This window comes from Drosophila teissieri, chromosome X, assembly GCF_016746235.2.
Source record: "Drosophila teissieri strain GT53w chromosome X, Prin_Dtei_1.1, whole genome shotgun sequence".
In the NCBI taxonomy this organism is placed as follows: domain Eukaryota; kingdom Metazoa; phylum Arthropoda; class Insecta; order Diptera; family Drosophilidae; genus Drosophila; species Drosophila teissieri.
In genome coordinates this window covers 1,098,254-1,121,879 of record NC_053034.1, presented here as the reverse complement: position 1 = coordinate 1,121,879, position 23,626 = coordinate 1,098,254, and the positions used below count along the sequence as shown (strand labels likewise).

At 46.6% G+C, this 23,626-nt stretch overlaps 1 protein-coding gene across 1 annotated transcript in view; it reads left to right on the top strand.

The window, feature by feature from the left end:
- Nucleotides 1–1,459: 1,459 nt before the first annotated feature.
- The window catches only part of LOC122623865 (activating transcription factor 3), a 33,904-nt gene continuing 11,737 nt past the window's right edge, over nt 1,460–23,626 (top strand). The window contains exons 1-2 of the mRNA XM_043803234.1: nt 1,460–2,349; nt 17,930–17,972. The gene's annotated coding sequence lies outside the window, so the exon portion shown is untranslated. The remainder of the gene's footprint in view (nt 2,350–17,929; nt 17,973–23,626) is intronic.

The following is a 23,626-nucleotide window of genomic DNA, read 5'->3' as shown; positions in this document are numbered from 1 at the left end:
GCCGGCGAATGGGTACCGTGCATGATGCGAGTCAGGGTCTATTTTTAGAACACACTGTACATTCAGGGGGCCGAAGGCACACGACTCGACACGAAGCGACCCGAAGCTTTCGCTTTTCGCCGCTCTTTCGGCGGTCGCGTGGAAACGTGAGTGGGACAAACAAAGTGAGTGCGGAACGAAACGGAATGGCATGGCATGAAACACAGCCGGTTGCTAGTGCCCTCTCTCTCTCCATCGGACTCTCTCTTTTTCCCTCTCTCTCTCTCGCCCACAGCACTGAGCATTTGTTATTGTTTTCGTGCGCCACTGTAGCCGGCGTTTTTTGCCGGGTGCCTTAATCCCAATCGGCCACTACTTCCACTGCAAAGGCGCTTGGATCCTTAAGAAATTCCCCTAAGCCTTCTTGCAACCCCTTCCACTCCGTTCTTTCGGCCAAGTGCGGCTAGTCACAGTCACGTCTGCCTTTGCCACCTTTTCATGCACCGTTGGCTGATAACCGATAGCCGATAACGGATAACGGTGGCTTCCTTATCACAGCCCCATGAGTTGCGGGCCAGGGCTGGCTTTTATGCAACAATTACACATGTATGATGTTTTGATTTCGATAAGTTCCATGTTCCACGCTGGGGATCGTGTAAGCCAAGCTCTGTTGTCGGATCGTGCAACTCAGTCGGTTGCGCATGCCGTCTAAGCTTCGAAGAAGAGAGTGAGCGAAGGACTGAGCATAAAAAACGTTTTCAAGGTCACGGCGCCGCTGCCGACGTCGCTGCATTTGAAATGCGAGTGGGCATGAGTGTGCAGCGATTCCGTTGCCAAACGTTCCGCAAGTGACAGTGAAATGGGTGGCGTGGGAGGTGGTGGTTAGTGGTGGTAAGTGGTTAGTGGCTGGTCGGTCACAAGATTCCGTGCTCACTGCTCCAGCCCAAAGGCGAAATGTACAATTTGATAAGTGCTCTTACTTTGCACATACCGCCACCTCTCCGAATTCTTCTTCTTTTGGGCCAAAGCTTTGTGGCTTTTGCTTTCGACTCTGCTTCCAGCCAAAAGGCGACTAGTGCAGAGCGGCCAAACACTCGCACTCGCACACACACGCACTCAATTTTCGGATATCTACGCTGCTGTTCCGATTCCACTTCCACTTCCATAAGCCAGTTGCGTCCGAGAAAGAGGGGCTCTTTAAAGCCCTTTTGGATTTGGTATACTTGCTGTATCTGAATCTATTGGACACTGAAAGGATGTCCGAATGCGATCCAAATGTATCTAGTGTGTAGTACTTGTGAGCCTTCTATATATGAGTTTATATCGTGGCCATACCCCCTTGAGCATTCACCGTATGGATGAAACAACGCCACTGGGCAATGTTTGTGGTGCGTTTGTTTATTTGTTTGCCGCAGCCCATTGCCAATCGTTCCGCCGGGCAGTCGCGTCGGTCGTTCGGCCTTTCCGTCGGTCGCTTGGCAGTGCTTCGCGTCAACCGGACTCGAACGCAACGCCGCCAACTGCGACGCTCCAACCCACCCTGTTCCGCTCCACCCCGTTTTCGCAGGCACAGACACAGCCACAGCCACAGCCACATCCACTGGCACCAGCACTGGCGTTCTTATTAGATTTTATGGCGGCTCCGACTTAGAACACAAACAACAAGCACAGCACGGCACATCCACATCCACACCGAGGGTCGGTCGGCCGCGCCTTTGGCCGTTTCAATTGCCATCCGTTCCTTCGTTCTCGCGCCGTTAGAATCGCACTGTGGCGCAGTCGCTCCGCTGCCGACGTCGCTGCCGCTGGCTGACTTATTGGCTTTAAGCGAATTTGAACGTCGCTCGAACTTTTATTCAACGTGTTGGATTCATCGTGTGAGCAACTCTGAATCGCTACAAATGCGCAGCGGAAACTGAAAACTGAAACTGAAACTGAAAAACGCAAAAAACCCAAAACCAAAAACACAAAACACAACCAACCCCCTGAAAAATACAAACTAAGCCCCCCAAAAATTCGCGATACGCAAGTGTTAAATGCGATATTGAAGAAAAACGTACATAGTAATACAACTACTGTTGTCGCCTTAAAATCTAAGAGATTTAATCATATTTTTTTGAAGTGTTGAACCCATTAAGTGCTTTAACCAACAACTACCAAAAATGCCTTGCAAAAGCGTCACGCTTTAGTGCTACAAAACCAAGTGTTACAAGTCCCCACCCTTTTCGCAAAGACCCCCTTCCCCCCATTCAAAACTGATAGAAGGGGAGACCCAAACAGGTGTCCGCCTGCCGAAAGGCCAACGAAACACGCACCAGCGACAATCAGATGGGCAGAACTGCTCTTGGAGAGAGAGAGATTTCCCAGCAGGTGAGATTCTGAATCCCTAATCTTCAATCCCCAATCTTCAATCCCCAACATCCACCCAAGTACGTGACATTCCTCACACATTGACCGCAAACCCCCAAGTGGGGGATTCCGATTTGGGGAACAGCGGCCAAAGGTCCCCCGCCGGTCAGGGTGGAGTTCTCGAAGACGTAATACCCATTGAAATCCCACGAACCCAAAGGCAAACACTAAATATGTGCTTTCCTCGGGAATACTCAAGTGCCCCCATATCGTTTTGGATTTCGCATTTCACCAATTCATTGGTTTTCTTTATTGATAAAGAAAGTAAATACGAGCGAAGCGCATTCGTTGCGCGTAGAATCATTCGTTTCTGAATAACCGCGCTAAAAGACAACTTATTGATTGAACTTTGCAGAATGCCAGTTTGTAATGAATGGCAGATAGTACAGACGTAAGTTTTTATTTCCTTTTCCTAGTACATCAGATAAGATATGTGAGGGTGAATGATGAATTCATTCACATATCTAAGTGCTAAGTGTGCAAGTAATTTCCCTATTGAATACATAGATACATGCCCACTGACAACTCATCGCTGAAGAAGCCACACTGGCACACAGGCACTGAGGCTAACAGGTGTTTTGCCTCTTTCAACCGTTCGCTGGCTTCATTAATCAGCTGCTGCAGGCGCACACAAATTCGCACACGTGCACACAGCCAAATGCTGCAGATACAGATGCAGATGCATATGCAGATACAGATACAGATAGAGATACACAGACCCATTTCCAATTGGATTTATGGACAATTTGGCGAAACTTTTTTGCCGCTCTCTCTCTCTCGCCCTTTTGTCTCCGCTCCTTGATGCATTCATTAATAAATATTTTTATGTTCCACCCGGCTATTACTACACCCCCTTCCACCCTTCCACTGTTCCACCCCGCCAACTGGCCAAATGGCGAAGTGGCAAAGCGGCGAACTAGCCACCCTCTGTGGAATTCTGGCCTCGCAGGCCGAAGGACTTATCCCGAATCGTAGTGCCAGTTGCGCATTTTATCGCCAGCGAATTTATGCCATAGAATTGCGGAATATGCCACACCCCAGTCTGGGGCAACCCCTCGTTGGCTGTGGGGGGTTGTGCCGCTAAAGGACTGCTCCATCTACACTGTACAGTGTACAGTGTACAGTGTGTACAATGTGCACGCTCTGTGCCGCAGAGCCGCAGAACGAGTGCCAGTGAATGAGCGATGAATGATGCCCATTGTTGGCAGTTCACAACAACAGCCGACAGTCGGAGACGCAGTAGATACAGTTACTGTCAAAGGGGGAGCCACTGGCAGGGAAGGGGTTCTGGGGCGGGGGTCTAATGTTCCAATGTTCCAAAAACAAAAAAACACAACAAATAACTTAAGATGTTCGGGACATGTGTGAGCACTGAGAAAAAACCATTGGACCGGACCCTGTAATGTTTTATGCGAATAGTAAGCGGGGCAGAAGTACTTGCATTCGGTTCAACAATGATGCTTCTTATGAGGTCTTTCTATAATTTAACGTATTTCGTTTTCATCTGGCACTTGAGCCATTTTTCCGAGTGTCTGAGATCCACGGCTGCTCACAAAAAGAGAGACAGCTGGAAAGACAGTCGGCTAACGCCCAAATGGCGTTTTAAGCACATAGTGCGCATTAATGAACCCCGCCTGAAGCTGGAAGTCTGGGAGTTGGGCTAAGTTTATGGCCTTGCCAGCCAACGATACCGACGAGACCCCTCAGTTGAGCCACCGAGCAGCCAACCATACAGCAAACACCATCCCAAATCCCAATCCCAATTTTCGGCTAGTCAGTCAGTAGTGAGTAGTGGCTGCCATCCCCGAATATGAATACGAATAGGAATACGAATATGAATACGAATAGGAATACGAATACGAATAGGAATACGCATACGAATACAAAATCCATGCGACGCGAGCGGAGGTAGCTGTCAAAAGTTGCGGCGAGCGACACAAAACTGTCAGGCGTTTTGGTGAATAATTTCCACAAAAACGTATGAGAATGCAAGCACATGTGTGCTCCCAAAGCAATGAAAATTGAAAAATTGTCACCGCAAGCAAATACAAATACGCGAACCCCTGTATCCCCGCTATCCCCCGGTCTCTGAAAGTCAGTGCGCAATGCAAGCGGCAAATGTAAACATTTCATCAGATTCGACCACTACTATATGTACTATATAGCAAACATGGGCAGGGGATGGATGGCATCAACAAGTATGCCCCCATGGAGCACCAGGTGGCATCTAGGTGGCACCTAGGTGGGGCATGGCCCTCATGATGCTATAAGGATGTTCGGGCAGCTCCACAGGTGTATTGTTCGCAGTTATACGATATATTGCTTATTGTTTAATGGTGAAACCCTAAAACCTAAAGCCAGCTGAACACAGCGGAAAATGCCGGCGTGTAATCCCCAGATGAAGGGTAACCAGCGAGGCCCGCATTCCGCGTAGTCGGCTGGCAATCAGCTTAATTCGTTCAATTCACTTTTGGGCAAATTGATTGGCCAATTGATGTTCGTACTTAGAGACCCTATCCCTCCGCTGCGATTCCCAATTCCCAAAACCCAAATCCCAATTATAATTCCCGATTCGATGCCGGCTCGCCTACGCGCTTTCTTCGCCCGTTTGGTCGGCCAGCCGATATTGGTCGAAATTTGCTGAAGCTTCGTATGCATTTTGATTTGCTAACGAGTATTTATACATTTGTTTATATGTTTTTATATATATTTACTTCGTTCCAAATGAGTGTTAGTTGCTCTCGGCGAGGGAGGGGAGCGGATGGGCCTGGGAGTTAGAGCTTGGCCAAAAGCCAAACCGGTTTGCCATTTGTCAACTTGTCGACAGTCCAAAATGCGAAGCCGTAAAAGCTTCACAAATAACAATTCTTTTCAAATGCTCAAATGGAACTGAAAAAGAAGCAGCAGGCGAATAAAGAGCGAAGTACGCCAGAATCACTAGAGTTCGACTATTCCACGCACTCCAATTGTCATTAGAATCTTAGATAAGAATTTCGTACTGTTGAAAGTATCGCAAGCAATTCCAATTCCTAGTTCCACCATCTAGAACAGCTTTCGCCGGGAAAGTGGCGACCGATAGTGCCGCCAAGGCTTTACCAATTTTCCCAAAAACTGTTTGCGTATAACCTTTGCCCCAACCTCTCCTTGGCCCCCTCCCCCCCCATATCCCCCGTCCTCCCGCCTCCCCTGGAGCATTACTCCCCATTCCCCTTCCCCCTTTCGCCACTCACCATTCTCCATGCCTATCTGAGCATTTGTTTGATGTTTGTATTTATTGTTTAAAATTCATCACGAATTTTATTTTCTTGTGCGTTCTTTTTCTTTTTTCGCGTACATTTGTTGTTCTTTTTTTGTACAATGTTTTTTGTTAATTTTGTTTTTCGTTTCGTGCGCGTCGCTGTCGACGTCGCTGCTTCGAAGCTAACCTTGAAGCACATTAAATTTGTTTTTGGCTCTGCTTGGCGGCTGCTTTTCTGTTTCTTTTCGAGTGCTGTGCTTAAGTTGTTGTAGCTGCTTAATTTCCAGCCACAATAAAAGTAAAGAGTACAAAAGTAATAAGAACAGCAGTTACTTGGAGTAAAAACAGCAGAGTAACAAAAAGAAGAGAACGCATGAGGAAATGTGTGACCAACAGCGCATAATACTCCGCTGTGAGCGCGGCACTGCAGGGGAAATACATATGCGGTCACACTAATAGTGCGTTAGTACATTTCCAGTAGATAGAACACGCGAGTTCTACTTGAAAAAGTAAATAAATAATACTCTCAATTAGCATATTTAATACGTTTGTGCGGCTACAGCACTGAAATCCATGAGATTGACGGGGTATAACGAAAATAGTACATTGGCTTTTGGGTTTTCTCCGACAGATATTTGGCAGAAATTGCAAGGGGCAACTCAGTGCTAGCAATGTGAACACATCTGTTTGGGGCATTTTGATTTTTGATATTTTATATGGAGGCACCGGCCGGGCAGCAGTCAAATACCATTTCATGTGGGGTCGGGTTTTGGGTCTCCCCTTCCTTGCCTTCCGCACGACTTTTCGTTTTCGGTTTAATTGTCGAATTTTCGTTCCGTTTTAGATTTAATTTCGTATTTCTCTATTACTCGTATTTTTTAGCCTTTCGAGCAGTTTCTCGTTCGCGTTCTGTGTCTAGCATGTTTTGTCTATATGTACATACGAGTATATCGTGTGTGTTCGTGTGTGTGTTCGCTGTGTTGTTGCTCCAAAAATTACTTAATTGCAGCCATATGTGAGACCGTATTCGAGTATTCGACAGTCCACCCCATCCCGTCAGTTCCCCGATTTTTGGCTAAACTGGAAATGTGTCGTCGTTGGTTGTGTAGTCTGTATCTACGCGTTTCTTGGCCGACTGTATCTGTATCTGTAGCTGTAGCTTTAGCTGTATCTGTAGCTGTATCTTCGTATCCGAGTGTGTGTATCTAATTCTAATTTATTTTTGCCAACAAATAATGAGGGGACCGAAAGCGAACGCCAAGTTCTTTCTTTTCGTATTTTCTTATGTGCTGTAGCTTTTATTTATTTATTCATGCGCTCGCTATTATTTTATTTCATTTTATTCCATTTCATTTTATTCCATTTCACTTTGTCCGCTCACTTGTTCCTTCGCTGCTCTATACTTTTTTATATGCTGATCAATAAATTACGATTCGTTGACATGCCACCCCCTTTCCGGCACCCCTCGAGCCACACGCACTCCCCCACCTCCTCCTCCACCTCGTTGTACCACCCTCCACCCGCCAGCTACAGGACCCGCTCGATACGGCGAAATGCAGTAAGCCACCCAAGGGGTTCAGCATGTACCATTGCATGTATATTCCATTTTAAAAATATTCAAAACATAGAGCAGCCCATATGTGAGATACAGATACATATGCATATTCACTGCTTGTGGGGCGTGCCGCTGTCATCGCCATCACTCTCGTTCTTTCCTCTGGTCATTTCAATTGCAGTAAGCGTCATGCTCTGCTGCGCTATATTGGCCTAAAACGCGGACTGTGGCAGTGGCAGTGGCAGGGGCGGCTCTTTCGACTTTTGCTTTCGTTGCACGTAACGACGGGAACGACAAACTCAAATTCGAATTGAACTTGAAATGCGGAGATTCCGACAATCAGTTAGTTGCTTCTCACGCTCGCCAGCGAAAAGGAACACAAATAGCTACATAATCGTGTTTTCCAGCCCTCTGAGAAGCGGAGAAGAAGCGTAGAAACACAGCAAAGAGTTCAAAGCGTGGGCCATTAAAGCCCAAATACCCAAATACCGAAAAAACAAAACACCAACTGCGTCTAGAGAGAGCTTGTAAGCTGTGGGCGTGGCCGTAAATGCCCCAAAAGGGAGATCCCCGTAAACTCAACGGGGGAATTTACATAAATCAAGTTGATTTCGAAACCAAATCTACAGATTGCATACTGGACTAGCTCCTTATACCATTTCAACTCCTTTACGTGACTCAACATAGCCTTTAACTCAACCAACGACGTTTTTCAAGGGAAAGCCCAATGGCATTAGCCAAGCATTCCCCTCACAACTCCATTTTAAACTTTTATGTGGCTCTACATGTATGTACATATGGACATATGTGTATCCCGAAAGATGAAACATTTTTCAGCTGCTTAGCTTAGTTATCCCCCCACGTTCGCAAGACAAATGGCTGGCAAACTCATTAGAAGCCCGAGTCCAAATCCAAATCCAAATCCGAAACCGAATCGGAGCTCGCTGCTAATGACTTTCCGCTGCGATGAACAGCACTGGGAAAAGGGGGGACTGGGCCAAAAGGGGGAGGGGGTTTCGCTTTGTCTGTCTGTCGGTGTTACGCTTTTTGATCCATAAAATCAGACGGCAAACGCAACATACACATACAACAAATATATAGCCAAAAAAGCAATGAAACGAAATCAAAAACCGTCGGATGCGCCAAGAATAGACGAGCAATTGTTATTAATAATAAACTATAATAACAGTTCGCATGTTAATTATATAACAATTAAAAGAGCAGCCAGAGGTTGAAGGTTGCTCGAATATGGGAAAACTCAAGCATTTTCCCCTCGTTTTCGTATCATTCGAGTCATTCGAGTATCATGGCTTGCTGGCGCAAAGCGCACAAAAACCCAAATTATACGTAATTCGTAATTCATTTAAAACACTGCAAAATTTGACAAACAAATTGCCGCCAGCAGGGAAATGAGTGCTGGAGTGCGGCAGGCAACTGGGCTAAGATGCAACCTCAAGGTCGGCTGATTGCGTTGCCAACAACATTAACAAAAACATCAACATCAAAAGGCAATTTGTCACCTCAAATTGTTCCAGAGTATCTGTGTGTCTGTGCGGGAACCCTAGAACACATACATACCAGTATACAAATATATCTGGATGCGGCGATTCATTGCGCAATATAAAATTAAGCAGGCAAAAAATGAACAGAAACAAAAGAGCACGCAAATTAAACGAATTCCCGATGTGCGGGAGAGAGCGGGGGGTATCTATAAAAATTTACATTTAAATTAAGCTGCGAATGGCTTTAGCATAACAGGAATTTCTCCCCACTTTTATAGTCCAGATAGGAGTTGCACTCACCCTGCGCAGTTGTGTCCCACTTCTCAGCTTTGCTCGTTGGCCAGCCGCAGCAGTTGATTGATTACGCATACGCCGTGTTGTCTGCAACTCGGTTCATCTCCCATGTTTATGTGTTTATGTTGTCGATGGTCCCTTTTCGTGTTTTCATTGTTTTCTTTGCATTGCTCGTGCTTCCTCCTCCTCAGCTGCGTCTCGTCTGGTCTCTCTTTCGACTCGTTTCGTTAACTTTGAACTTCAAAACAGCAACGAGGTGTCGACAACAATGGCAGCGATCAGCCGCACTAGCAACAGCAACTTAGCAATCAACATCACCTTGTTCAAGGTCCAAATGGGAAAAAAAGTGGAAAAAAATATATCCAAAAATACAACAAATGCGCTGTGCCCCTCCAAAAATGCTGTGCTGTTAATTTGCATAGGGAAATTGAGTGTTCGGCCAAACTTCCTCAACCTAAAGTCGCTGCGAAAGAGGCAAGAGGCAAAAGGCAAGTGGCAAGCAGCATCAGGTGTGGGTTAATCGGAAATCAATCACGATCAAACGAGAAGCTCTCAACCAACGTGGTGTTAGCCAACGGGGAGAAAGAGTTCAAACCGGTTGAATGATAGTCACGGGCCGTGCGGCTTGACCCACAGATTGCGATCCATGCTGGATCTGGATTTGGCTTCCGCGGAGAGCGGAGGACGAGGTATTTCTGAATTTTCAGCAAAATATTCCGGCTATGTGAGTGGTCTTGCCGCCACGTTGGCGGCTGCACTTCCGTAGCTGGCGTATTCCAAGTCGGCCCACACACAGATACATAGATACGCAGATACGCAGATACACAGATACTTAGATACACAGATACATAGATAGAAGTACCAAATGATAGCTCCCCAAAGCACGTGGGCTGCACTCTGCGCTACTCTTTTGGAGCTGGAGTATGGAGTTCGCTTCTTATTCTTCGGCATTCGGAGGCATTGTGTGTGTTTGCTCGCTGGCTGGGCCATATGGTAGGTCAACTTCTGTCCCACGGCGCCCCGAGAATGAGAACCCGAGAATGACCTTCCACCGACATTGGAACATTGGGCATTGGGCGCGTTCAGGAAATGGCATTAGCTGGGCTCCGCCACTTCCCCGCTTCCCCGCCGTACGCCATATCCTCATATCCTCCTGCTAATCATATTAATGCAGTGTGCGCGAGGGCTTGGCCCGAACCCGAAGGTTTGGCTTCTCTGCCTTCTCCGTGCTTCTCTGTGCTTTCTCCGTGTCATTACTTTCGCTGCTGCATATCGTGTTTTATGGGTCACTTACCCCGTTGTTGTTTTTTGGGTCATGTCCATCAGACAACTGGCAAACAGGCAAACGGCAAACTGGCAAACAGGAGGACAGACACGGGCAGCGAGGCGGTCATGTAATGTGATACGGCCAGGAAGTCCGGCGGGAACCCATTTTAATAGCTGCGCCGCCAGAGTTGTCACCCAAGCTGCTTTTCCCATTCGGCATTCAAAATCAAAAGTGCGGAGGATCAATACTTTGAAGGATAAATGGCAAGGTGCCATTGAAGGAGCTCGATTCCTGCTTTCAGTATGCCAAACATTAAGTTATTCTCGAGAAAAGTATATGACAACTAAAGCAGATTCGCATTCGCCAGCAGTTGGCAGCATTTTGTTAATTTGGAAACTCGCAAGACAGTAATTGGCAACACTGTTTGCCGTTTGCCTGCTTTTGGCCACGTTTCCGTTTTATTTTGTGCGATGTTTGTTTGCTGGCTCTGTTTTTTGTGGTTGCTGCTGCCGTTTTGCGTACAATATGGACTCATTAGCACAATGCCCGAAAAAAACAAAAAATGGGAACTTGAAGCGCAGAACCCGAGAACCCCAGAACCCCAGAAACCCGCGAACCCGAGACTCCGACTCCGAGAGCCGGCAAACAGTCGAGTCGAGTCCAAGTCGGTCCAAGTTCCGTGCCCCGTTTAACTAATTAATTATGCCCCTGCAACGTCATGGGGGTGTAAAATATATATAATTTGCATGTGCGTTGTGCGTTGTGCGTTGTGTGTCTGTGTGATAATGTATTTCGACGGTTGTTGTTCCTGCGTTTGCCGTTTGCCGTTTGAGTAATTGAGTTGAAAGAAATTTGCATTGTATTTAGTTACACACGCACATGGGTGGCCCCATTGTACATATAGTATGTACCCACATACATAAATACATGCATACATACATACATTCGTATGTACAATTATGTGCGAGTACATTAGCATGGATATCCGGAGCATTTCGGAGGCTTAGCATAGAAACTTAGCATAGACCAGCTGGTGACCCCCAGTCGGGTCACGTATATGAGATGCCAACTTCAAGGTAGCCAGCGTATCTTTCAATGACCAGCAGCAGCAGAGTATCTCTAGCCAGGTCGATGACATGTCGCCATAACTGATTCGCCACTTTGCAAATGCAAATACATGCTGAGTTATGTGCACATATATTGAAATTGGTAGAGCTTAAGCCTACTATAACTACCTATAGTTTGCACTTCAAAAGGGATTCGCATACCCGTAGGTCCATTTGCCATTTGCCATTTGGTGACCCCGAAACGGTGCCTGGACTTTCGGGGCTTCGGGGTTTCCTGCACAGCTGGCGCCTTCCATGCCATGTTTATTGAGCTGTCTCCATTTGGAGCTCCAGCCCCAGCCCCAGTCCCTCTTATGTATTCATGTACTTTCGGGCATGTAGAACAGAGACTCGCCGTTTATTTGGTGTTTTTGGTTTTTGGTTTTTAGTTTTGGTTTTGGTTTTTGTTTCGCGTATGCGCGTCGAGATATGCAAATTAGCTCTGGCCTTGGCGTGGGCGTTAAAAGCTTTTTGTTTTGTGTGTGGATTTCTAACTTCGTTACACTTTGCTGCTCCGAGTGTTTGGGTGTGTGTGTGTGTGTGGTGTGTGGTGTGTGGGTGTGTGGTTGCTTGGGACTTGTGGGTGGGAGTCGTCGATATTTCTCGTTTAAGCTCGACTAAGACAAATTCACCAGCAAGCAGCAAGTTTTTCTATTAGTCACCCAGTCTTTCCTGCTGACACGCTGACTGACTTGCAAGTGCAACACTGCCACCCGATCCCAAATCCAATTCCAATTCTAATTCCAGTTTGAGTCCCGAATCCACGCCCAGTTCACCGGTCATTCCAACTCCAATTCCAATTCCGATACCCATTCCCATACCCATTCCCATTTCCGAGTGGCGACTTTCGAATGGCCAGTGGCCATAAGTTTTGGTGCGGAATCGTTTTCCTCCTTTTTGCATTTGCCAAATGGCAAAAGCATTCATAAATTATTCAAAGCAAATCAAATGAGCGGCATAGAAATAAAAGAAAAATAGCTATTTGGCCTCTTTGGTTCATTGGCATTTCATTTGCCATATTCTCTTTATTTATACTATATGTACATATGTATATACAAATATATTTATATGTATGTATATTTTTTTCCATCCCTATCTGAAACTTCCCATTCACGCACACCGTCATTCATTAGACAAAACTAGTTTCTCTTTAGTATTTCTTCATTTTCCCCCGTTTTTTTATTTTCTGTGTTTTTTTTTGTTTGTTTCCCTCACACAGTCGGATATTTCTATTTCTACTTCTACACCTATTTATTTTAGTTTGTATTTCCGAGCTTTGTTCAACTTTTTTCTGCTATGCTAATTAGCAATCGAAACAAACCCATTCGAACCTCCATTTAAAACAATAAGCCATTCATTTGGTATTCAAAATAAATTAAAATATCATAAAGCGAGCTCAACCAAAAAGCCAAAAACAACGACGACCAATCAAATATTTGTTGTCTCATAATCGTAATGATAATCATAACCATACCCGCCGCTTAGTAAATAGCCAAGAAAACTCTACTCCCATAGAAGTGGAAGGTCTTACATCACGGAGTAGGTGTAGCAAATGTATTTTCGTGAGCTTCGGCCCTTATTGCCTATTTATTTTCCCTAACGAACTCCTCAACTATTTCCCAGTTTCGACTAGTTTGGATTTACAACTTATTGTTTTTCCCCCTTTTTTTTTTTGCGCTACTTTGTATGAATTTCCAGCACTTCGTTTGTCGCATTTTTACGATTGCTTTATGGCTTTCGACTGGATGTGCTTGCGAATGTGTATTCGCACTTTTTTTGACTCGCTGCTGGGACAGTCGGTCGATTGTTCCATTTTGTTACGGATATATAGATAGTTAGATAGATAGATAGATAGATGGGTAGATAGATAGATAGATAGATAGATGGATAGATAGATCGCATCAAGATCGGATGTGCACACACGGTGACAGAGACGGAGCAGAGTACATATAATGCCGACGTATCTATTTCTGCTGCATTGTCAGCATTAATTTGCAACTGAAAAGCGGCGACATTGAAGCGACAACTGTTGTAAAATTGTAAAACTACAACCACTGCGCCGACACGACCGATCGTCAAGTGCCACGCCCATGTGGCAGCGGCACATGCCCGGCGGTCACTTCTCAATTCAATTACCGACTGCAAGTTAATCAATCAATCAATTACTGTAATAATGCCGCCCGATTTGAGCCGCGACAACACAAAAAGGCGGCGCCCAACAAGATCCATTCGCAACCACCCACCACTTATATATGTACATATATATAGATGAGTATATGAGTATCTAGATATAAACACTCGTGCGAATGGATCGGATCCAAATTTATGCTCAAAGTGTGCCAAGATCGCCTTGAGACTGGGCCAATGTTGTTGCCGGACATCTACATAGTCGGCCGACACTTAATGGCTTTCCAAGTGCCACTAGTTCCCATCTAAATCTAATCTCGTTCTCGTCTAAGGTGGCAAATAAATAAGTTTTATTGAATTCCTTTTGTTCAGAGATCAAAGGCACCACAGGGCGTCGAAAATTTATCGCATTCTGTACTTTGGGTGTAGCTGTATCACCCACAACAAAGATATTTAAAACACAACACAATGATTGCCTTAGATGAGTGAAAGAAAGGTGGCCCTCGTCATTTTGTTCCTTGTTCTTCGTATTTAGGTAATTGCAGGCAATTCATTTATAGATCATCTTCAAGTGCCATCGGTAATTGGGTTAATTTACACAGATAGGCTTATCTGAAGACTTTCGCTTCCTTCCCCAGCTCTTGGAGTTCCAAGAACTTGGCTAGTAAAGTGATAAAGCCCCTTATCACTTCTCCTTTAGATACGGTTGCAAAGGTTGAAGGACAGTGGGAAATGCATCTGCTTGCTAAATATTTGACAAATTGTTCATCGAACCGAGTGGCTTACCACATACATCACGGGTTTGCCAAGGTGATAAAAAGGGGCAGCGGTCACTGGGTACTGAGCCAAGTTGGAGCCGCAAAAGAGAACCGAAAACCGAAAACTGAAAACTGAAAACTGAAAACTGAAAAAGCCTGTGGGCCAAAGCCGAGCCAAAGCAAACAAACGGGCACACGATAATTGGCGTTCATTATCAATGGGCAAATACGAGTACAAGTCAATCCGAGACCCTTTAAGTGATCATCGCCGGAACACGGAACACCTCCATGAGGTGTGGAGGGGGGTTGGGGGAGGGGAGATAGCCTCGGAAGGGGGCAGACATGTTGACGACTTGTAGCGGAAATCCAAAACTCGGCTTGGGCATGGAACTTCCCGTGTGCGGTCCAAACCTTTTGATTGCCCCTCTGCAATTATGCCAGGTACTTGTCTTGGCGCACCGCCACTAAAAACTCACGCATGCATGTGTGTGCTGTGCTGTGCTTTTGTAATGACTTTTTAATGGTCGCCATCGTACTCTGCCACCAAATTGGCCAGGCCAAGTCGGGTAATCAGTACGGCAGTACGTCCATATCTTATCGCCCCGGCAAGGCCTTCCACTTACAACACACATCTGAGTCTGAGGAGTGGAACCGGAAGCATTAGAAGCCGACAAAACAAAGCCCATAACAGGCCGAAAGCCAGAAACAAAAACCCAAAAACCAAAAACCCAGCGTGGAAAGCGGGCTCTAGCTCTACTAAGTCGCCGAAGGTCGCCCAGTCCGAGGGCCCCTAAGCCCCGGCCACGCCCCAAATATGCCATTATGAGGGCCAGGTCCATAAATCAGGCAGATTCAGCGGGCGAGATGCCCTACCAGGGCTCGAACGCCCACTACACAGTGTGATTGGGTCCAAGAAGACCCAAAGCCCAGCCAGAGCTAACAAAGTGTGGTGAAGGACAAAGGGACTAGGGGGCTAATTAATTAAAGTTAGCAATCATTTCGGGCTTACTGAATCCCATACCGATTGTTACAACCCACTGCCCAATAACCGCCAATTAGTTTTACTCTATTCAAAATAGATACATAGATAGATATATAGATAGATATACAGATAGATAGATAGATAGATATACAGATAGATAGATAGATATATGCCTACGCATGTGAACTGCAGCTTGAGATCACAGATCAGCTGTCTGTTCCTATGACTCGGCGACATGGTCAGCGAAAACATCCAACTGAGTCGCCTTCTCTGCGACTTTGTATCTTTTTTGGCACTTGCCTCGTTTCGGCTGCCAGCGGATTGCGCTTGGCGCCAGTGGGACCCCCTAGAAGGCACAAGGTGCACTTTCCCACTGGCGGCGGCTAATTAAGCAATTGATTAAGCGATTAAGCGGTTATTTCTGCTCTGGTTCGACCGCTGGGCGGCACTCGAGTGTGATTTATGCCGGACGCTGCCGGCCCACGCAATGAACCGATGCCGAATCGATCTACTTACTTTCCCTGCCTGGGGCAGTGCACAGGGGTCAAATTCGAAGTTCTAATTGACAAAGAGCGCGCATAGTGGGTCAAAACGGGCGTTTGACTGGCACTCTGCCAGTCGTGTCTCTTCTCGATTCATTCACTGTGAGTGCTGGCTGGCAGCTAGCTTACTGTTCGACTAGATTAATGAAATTAGACAATCAGCATCGGGCACTCAAGTCTCAAGTGGCAGAAGGCGAGGAGGCGAACGGAGAATGGAGAACGGAGAACGGCGAAAAGGCTAAATTAAAATCACTCAATTAAATAATTTTTAATGTGTGCCGCAGCCGAAAATTAAAATTTTACTACGCCAGCAGTCGTTGTAGAGCTGTGGAGCAGCTGTCGTTCGCTGGTTAATTGCCCCGAATAGACATTAGAGCCACACAAATTGCCCCCCATTTCGAGACTCTATCTCCGGCTTGATTCTCCGTCCATTAAGAGAGCCCCCGATCGACTACATCCAGTCAAGGTCACCGCATCGCATCGCATCGCATCGGATTGGATAGCATCTCCATTTCCATTTCCATTCCCATCCAATGTTCGATATTACGAGTCTGAATTGAATATTACCGCTGATGAGGCCATAAAACACATCCACATTCCCATTTTCATTTCCATTTCCACTTCCCGCTTCGCACTTCCCCCCCGCTGTATTCCCCAAACTGGTGGATCGCACCCAGGCGAGAACGAGGTATCAGCCCCAGCAATTACTGCATGCTAGCAGCTTCTCTGCTGGCTCAGCTCCAATCAAACCAAATCAGCTAGATCAACATCAGAATCAGCTGGTTGCTAGATGCCAAGTTAATGCTGGCAAAACTAGATTTCAACTTCGATTGCAGACTGCCAGCTCTGCAATGCAGCTTTCTTTCACAAATTGAAGTGATCCTTTCAACTCGCTTTCAGCCATCACCTTTTCGGGCACAAAAGGGTTCAATTAAACTTTCAACGGCATTTCAACTCGCTGCGAAGCGCTCCTTTTCGGCCAGCAGCGCAACAAAATTGCTGTTAATTACGCCTAATTGGGTTTTTATTTTTATTTTGATTTGGCTTTTTTTTTTGCACATTTCAATGCGAAGTCGACGCGAAAATTCGCACAAAATAACAAAAACCAAAAACCCGAAACGGCTGCCGTTGCCAGGTAGCCCAATCCACAATTCACAATCCCCGATTCCCGATCCCCGATGCCCAGCCCATTGTTCAGTTCGAAAACAAATTAATGACATTAAAGAGTGCAAACAGCAAATGCAATTTTCGGTGTAAATAACACAATCGATGCAAATGAAGTAGCGGTTCCGGCGGCGCTTTTTGGAAGACCAAGCCAAATACTCGCGCAAACTTTCAGCACACCGAGAGAATTTCTGCTCGGCACGAAAGCCAAATAAACAAATCCCCTGCGAGCCGCGACTTAAGTCAAATTAATGGACAGTTGCTTTCAGCTTTCAGGCTTTCAGGCTTTCAGTCTTTGGCTCGGGCTGCGTACCCATTACTGGTGGCCGGGAGCAAAGGGTATATGGGTTGGCTCGCATCTTGAACAGGTGCTTTCTCCCAAGCACTCCAATGAATGTTTCTGTTCCAGGTTGAGTATTTAGCATACGTTCGGCATATCTTTGAATCTTCGATTCAAGTGCAGTCAGCACAGGGTGTTCCGCAGTCGAGGAACTCACCGCTCTCTTGGATTGCTTAGTTTTTGGGCTGGTTTGGCTTGGTTTGATTTGGCGGGGCTTATTTATATTTGTGTTTGCCTAAAAAATTGGCGCTACCTACGCGAGTTTTGTCTTTAGCATCGTTTTTTCTTTTGTTTTCGCGATGAATCACGGCACGGCCATACGAGTATAGCCACCCCAGTCGCATTAAAGTCCACAGCCACATCCACGTCCACATCCACGTCCACATCCACGTCCACATCCACGTCCACAGTCAGTGCCAGTACCAGTACGCGTATCCAGCGAGAGCGGGGGTCGTTTGCCTAATCAATAACCATCAATCGTCTTTACACACAGTAAACACACATAATAGATGGCCGTAAGCCGCAATTATTGATGGGCCCGTCGATCCACTCTGAACCCAGAGTTTCAGTTTCAGTCTCAGTCTCAGTTTTGGTTTTAAATCCATGCCACTGGCTTCTACATTAGGCGCTAATCAATGCTAATAGTTCTTCTCTCTTTCGTTGCAGCTCAGCTCAGTGTGGTGCAGACCGGCGACTCTTGCATTTATTGGTAAGTGCAATTGCGAATTGCATCTAGCTTTGTATTTGTGCTCAAAGGAAAAGGCGCGCAGCTTCCTGTTGCTGTTGGAAGATGAGCCAGAGTCAAAGAAAGCGAAAATATTACGCATACGCACCGGCGTCACGCACAAGTCAAGCGAAATCAATCAAAGACAGCAAATTTTCAGCACGCAATCAATTGCTGGCTGCGAAGTAAGGGAGCTGGCTGGGAATTATGTGCGTCACTAGGTGCGGACGCATAAAAGGGGAAACTCAACGCGAAAGCAAGGGGAAGCAAGGCAAATAATACCAATGCCACATACTCGTAGTGTGGCAGTGTGTAGGGTGCATCTTCGGGGGTTCAGTTCGGGGTCCTCGAGACAATTGGGCGCCAGTCGCCAGTCGAGTTGAGTCGTTCTCGCTGTGCCTCGGACTTGTGGGGGCGACCCACTTGTTCCTCCTCCGCCACCCTGGGCAAATCAATCAAGCAGGAGAGGAAATGCCGAGGCAAGGAGGAATCTGCCACATTTTCTGGCAGTAACGCGCAATTTAACCTGTCTGTCTGTGTTTCGCATTTCTGCTCACTCAATTATCATAATAGCCATGCCACGCAAGAAGGTGGCAGGGGGCGGAGGTCGGAATGATTATGTCGGCGCCAGCATTTCCGCCTTTTTTAACGACCCCCTGTCTTGGGCCTGGTTTCCAAGTCCTTGGTCCTTGCCCCTTGCTCCTGTTGAAAACACACCCAACAGAGAGAACTCGGACATGTGTCCATGTGGCGGCTTTGTGGCCGCCTGACACGCACAATTAAGCCAGTGTTGGCGTCCAAGGATACGTTCGTTCGCTGTTGCTGTTGCTATTGCTATGCTCTCGAAATCAAATCGAATAAAATCACGATTTACAACGCTTGCGCACGCATCCCGCCCCACCAATTTTCTATGCGCCTTTTTCGGCGGAGCCAAATGCCAAATGACAGGAAAACAAATGGAAACGCGACGCGCTTCCATTTTGCCAGCGTTCCGAACTGTTTGCGTTGCGCCCTAATGCACTTGACCTTCGAAATTTGAATCGAAACCCAAAGAGCATTTTTTACCCCGTGCAACTCAAGCGAGACAACATTTGGTAGCAGCCCGCTGGCATTTTCTATTCAGTCTCATTTGCTGATAACACGAAGTATTTTTTATGGATATGTTTGTGTTTTTATGCTTTACTCCAACCTTTTACTTATTTGGCATCGACCAACAAAATGTCACTATTGGGCCACAGTTAGCACTGTCTGCCCAACAACAATTGAGTCTTCGATTTGTCTGCCATAAAACGCAAAGTTTTCCGAGTCCAACTCGGAAGTATCAATATCTTGCTGCCTCAATTGCTTCCTTTCGCCAGGCGAAAGATTCCGCCAACGTCCTCGAAGGACAAAGGACACGCAGTGTCCTCGCCATTGTTGCCAGGCATTGTAAAGTTTGAGTGTAAATTCCATTAGGATTATATTACAGCACTCCGACTACACACATGCGCACACGCGAAGGAGGGCGAAGGGAGGCGAAGCCACAAAAGTTTCGCCTGGCCCATAAACTAGGAGAATTCGCTTTATTATCCTTGAAGCGGCGAGTTGGCAACGGCGCAGGGTGGGGCGGGGGCGGTAGGGGGTAGAGTTCGAATGGATTAGGGCCAAGCGCTGGCGAAGCCCCGCAAGGCGTTGGCTGCTCCACTCAGTCACTCACTCACTCACACTGAGCAAGTGGCAGGATATGTGTCAAGGACATGCCACATTTCAGAGTGCGTGTGTGTGCATGTGTGTGGGGAACCCCCCAGCTGCTCCTGTGGGCGTGGCCCCTGGGGCTGGGCTAAAAAATACATTTGGGACACATTTGTGGCCCGCTAATTGGCGTCGCTCTTCCCTGCGCTTATCACCTGTCTTTCCGATTCCAATTCCGATTCCCTTTTTGCTGCCGCTTCTTTCCTTCTTGGCACTCCCACGTTCCGCGTATGTAGGTTTTGAAATTCTTCCGGGGATTCCGACACCCAACTACCCACAAAGTTTAATTTAATTAGACCCTGCACAGAATGTCCTTCTGGAGGCGGAGGAGTTCCCATTTCCGCGTACAAACGAAAAAGGCAGCCAAACAAGAAACGCTGTGTATTCAGGGATTTCCTCGAACTCTAAACAGCTGCCAGCTGTGCAGGAATTGACCACGAACTGCCCCTTGCCCCTTTGCCCCTGCCCACTGCCCTCGAGTGACGCCTCTGCATTTTCAGTTACAGCGTCGCCAGTCGGAAATTTCCATTAGATTCGCTCCGTAGCTGTGTATCTGAGTCTCCATTTTGGCCGTTCTCGATTGCCGTTCGCAATAAATAAACACAATAAAGACTTTTAATGCGAATTCCTTCATAAAAACCACTAAGATGACGATGAACATGAACACGATGATTAGATTATGATGATGATCATGCTGATGATGATTAGTGTTGGCCTCCGTCTCCATTTCATAGATATATTGCCTTTGCTTTTGCACAGACAGCTGTCGCATGGCCAGGAGCATTTGTATCTAGCAGATACAAATGTATCTATCTATTTTCCTTCTTTTTTTTCAATGACCGAGCCAGAACGAGGTGCGAAAAGTGCTCTAAATCGCTTTGGAGCTTTAGAGACGAAAAGCCGCCGAAAAACAAACCAAACCAACCAACCACACGGCAAACAAAGTTTGATAAAATTCCACACACAAAGAGGGGCCAAGAGTGGCCATAAATAACAATAAATAAAAAGCAAAAGAACACGCAAACGGCGAGCAGCAGCGATAATGTCACCTTAATCAACATAAATCGCGTCGTTGTCACAAAGTGAATTAGCTCTGGAAATTAATTAGATTCTGCCAAATCGAACCGAACAGCATTACCGGATAGCTGGACTGCTGCCTACACTGGGACAGGAGTACTGGAGTACAGGGTATCCGGTGGCAGAGAGGCTAGTCGAGAGCCAAGAGGGTAGGCAGCAAGTCATCGGGCAGATAAGATTTGCCCGTGCCTTCCACCGATAAGACATCTTTTGACACGCAGCGCTCCGATAAGCCTGATAAAAACACCAACCTTAATGAAAGCTCAGATTGCGAACGTCCTTGCACGCACACCGCGCCACAAGTCGCGTATCTCCTCCAATGCACTGCAATGCCTGCGCTTATCTGGAGGGCAGTGACTAATGATACTCCTCGGATACTGATAAACGCTTCAGATACTTGCATATCTCCGGGCTGGATGTAATAGATATACTTAACATTTTCGATTGAACAACCCGAGCAGTGAACTACAGTTTTTCAGTGTACAAGTGTACAAGTGGAGAAGTGTGGCAGTGTGGCCGTGTGGCAGCCACAGCCGGCAGTTTCCACCCCAAGAGTTGGCCCAAAACATTTTCACTTGCCAAGTCGCTTTCCTCCCCGAAATCCTGCTGTACCAACCAATTCATTTCCATAATTTTCCATTTTCGAAGCGTTTTATTCACTTCTCCGCCGACAGTTTGAGTTTTATGGCCTGCGATACGCTTGATGGCCATGGCTGTGCGGGTAAGCTTCTTGTATCTTAGAGATACGTTCCAGCTCTTGGCTATTCATCTAAACTATAATTCCGATACGTGTCATAGTTGCTTGGGCTCACAGACGTTCCTTTTAAACTTTCAACTTTCGCAGCGAGTGTTGGTTAAAGGGTACTTGGCCATTCGGTTCTCGACCCATTCCCTTGTATCTGCAGAACAGTTTTCACATTTGTGTTTTCGTTCCAATTCCCCTTGTTTTGTGAACGCCCGGAACGTGCGCGGAAATGTTTATGGCTGAAATGCTTGCGCAACGCGTTCTCCATCGCCACCAACCACCAACCACCCCCAACCCCTGCACCCCCCACCACGCACCCCGCACCCCCGCTGACAGGACATTTTTGGCACGACAGCGGGACGCACTTGGAATGTGCGAAACTTCTGCCAGCCAGTTGGCTTTTCCTTTTCCTCACAGTTTGCGCTTAATTTTTATAACAGCTTTATGTCATCTCCGATCCCCCCTCCCGCAACTCCGCCCCGCGCGCCCGTTGCGCTGTTAAGTGAATAATAAATTAATTGAATCGCCACGCGGCCCATTTTCAGCAAGGAGGAAGGTCGAAGGAGGAAGTCCCAATCTCGAACGCTCGTCTATGGTCCATTCGCAAAGTTTTATGTTAATAGCCAAGCAAGGGTTTATGGTTATTCCCCCCGCCATCCGTCATCCGCCCCCCGCCACCCGGCGACATTAGAACCCCCCACCACCTGCAATTAGCAAACTAATCAAATTGCAGATATATACACTATCTAAATGCCTAATTACAGTGTAAATTTGTGGCCCCTCGGCGGAGATTCGCTGCCCCCTTGGCTGCCTGGCTGCCTGGCTGCAGTGACACTTAATTGGAAAACAGCTGACAAAGAGCACCGCACGGAGCCGAATCGCTTTTCGTATCTATCAGATACGAGCGAGCACTCGCTGTGTGTTGGCTTTGGTCTTTCCCTGTTTGGCTTTGGTAACGCTTTTAATTAAGCCCGGCCAAGACAGCAGGGAAGCAAACAAAATGAAAGTTTGTTGTTTTGTTTTATGGCGCACAAACACCCCCTCACACCACACCACACAGCATAGCACAATATCCAACTACTTTTAGCTGAAATCCATTTCGGAATATGAATAGCGCAATCGTAGAAAATATAGCGCAAGAACTGCAAAGGGATGCGAAACAAGGAAAGAGCGGAAGGGTGGCAAATTTAGCCAGTTATTACAATGAAGTGGAGGCCAAGCATCCTCCTGCCTCCAGCATCAACGATTCCAGCAAAGGATTCAAAGGGCATTCGAAGCAGGAATTTAGATAGTCCACACAGAATGTAGATTTACGATGGAATTTAGATAGGGTACATTCTGATTTACGTTAGTTTCGCTAATAGCAATCAACTCATTTCGATTACTTGATAATCCAGCCAACAGAGAGGTCAAAAATGTGTATATTGGCAACATATTCGCGTACTCCCTGCTCTTCCCCACTGCGAATGCATGCTTGCGAAAATGTACGCCCCAATGCACTGGGTCCACGTCCACTTCTCTTGGCCATTTTCGCCTTTTCCCCACTCCGTGGCTCGTGTGAAATGTGGAGTGCGAGCCAGGCACGTAGCCAAACGAACCGAACCCAAACGCAAACCAAACCGAGCCGATAATTGTTGGTGGCGGCAGATGTATATACTTTTCATGTATTATAACTCAAATGCTCAGTGCCCAATGCTCAATGCACTTATGCGGCGTTTTCACATCGCACGCCCCAGTGATAAATGCAGGTCCGTGCTCAACCTCCGCAACCTCCTCAAGCTCCTCAAGCTCGATCATTACGAGTATGTGGCAAGTATCGCAATTATGAGGTGTTATTAATATAACGCTTGTTCAATTGTGCAATTCCGCCGGCTGACAATCCATTCATTTGCATGCGACCGCTCTGCTAATCGTATGCAAATGGAATCCCAATCCAAGTACCTGAGTCACCAGTCGCCAGTCGCCACAGTCAGTCACAGGTTTGGGATATTTCGGATGGCTAAGTACGTGACCAAAGTGTACACACCGATAAATTTGGAAGTTTCTCAGCAATAGTAAATAAATCGCACTAACGTTGTTGTAATGC